The sequence below is a fragment of the Alligator sinensis genome, unplaced genomic scaffold (assembly GCF_000455745.1).
Source record: "Alligator sinensis unplaced genomic scaffold, ASM45574v1 scaffold257_1, whole genome shotgun sequence".
Taxonomy (NCBI): domain Eukaryota; kingdom Metazoa; phylum Chordata; order Crocodylia; family Alligatoridae; genus Alligator; species Alligator sinensis.
Genome location: NW_005842263.1, coordinates 666,782 through 667,610, shown reverse-complemented (window position 1 = coordinate 667,610; position 829 = coordinate 666,782). Strand labels below are relative to the sequence as shown.

Sequence of the window (829 nt, the reverse complement as noted above, 5' to 3'; positions counted from 1 at the left end):
AAGAGTCCTCCTCTGGGCTTGGGCATTATCCCATAGAGACCCCCTCCCCACCCTGCAGCAATGGGGGAAAAGCAGGGGGAAGAGTCCCCTCTGGGGCCAAACAGCCTCACAGATCCACCCACCCACTGAAGCAGAGGGGAAGGAGGGAAAAGAGCCACCCAGCACTGAATTGGGCCTCACTCCTGGCCCCACAATGGTGGGGGAGAGGGAAGAGCTCCCCTCTGGGGCCAGGCAGCCCTGTGTGCCCAGATCACTCCCAGCTGTCATGGAGCTGCTGGGGCAGGCCCGGGACCTGGTCACAGCCTTCCTCCTCAGCTCAGCTTCCCTGTGGAAGGGAAGGGAGAGCTGCTCTAGCGCCCCAGGCTTCTGGCTTGAGTCACTGCAGGCATGTGCCAAACATCTATCCACTTGCAAACCGGTTCACTCTCTGCAGATTAGACTAAACTGCAAAAACTGAATCGATTCAGGCTTAGGCTTTTTGAATGTCTGTCCCTAGCTTGTTTGTTCAGTCACCATCTTTGGTAATCATTTTCAGTAGGAACAGAGCCACATTTGACTGAGACAGAGTCACAAAGTAATCATTACAATAACACTCTGTTACTACTTAACTTAGAAGCACCTGTACAAAAAAAGCAAAACTAATCTTTATGTTCCTCTTCTCTAGTGCATTAATAACCTCTCAGTTACATGATCAGAAAGAGGGGTTGCTATATATATAGTTTGCTGCTGTTGATAACTGGCATATGCAAGCAGTAAGAGAAGACAAGCATTAAAATTAATCTATTAAGGATCCATTACAGTTATGAAAACATTACATGAGCTTTTACAA

At 48.6% G+C, this 829-nt stretch overlaps 1 protein-coding gene across 2 annotated transcripts in view; it reads right to left on the bottom strand.

Moving 5' to 3' along the window:
* NCOA7 (nuclear receptor coactivator 7) overlaps positions 1–829 on the bottom strand; it is a 123,013-nt gene that overhangs the window by 75,994 nt on the left and 46,190 nt on the right. The window lies entirely within an intron of this gene.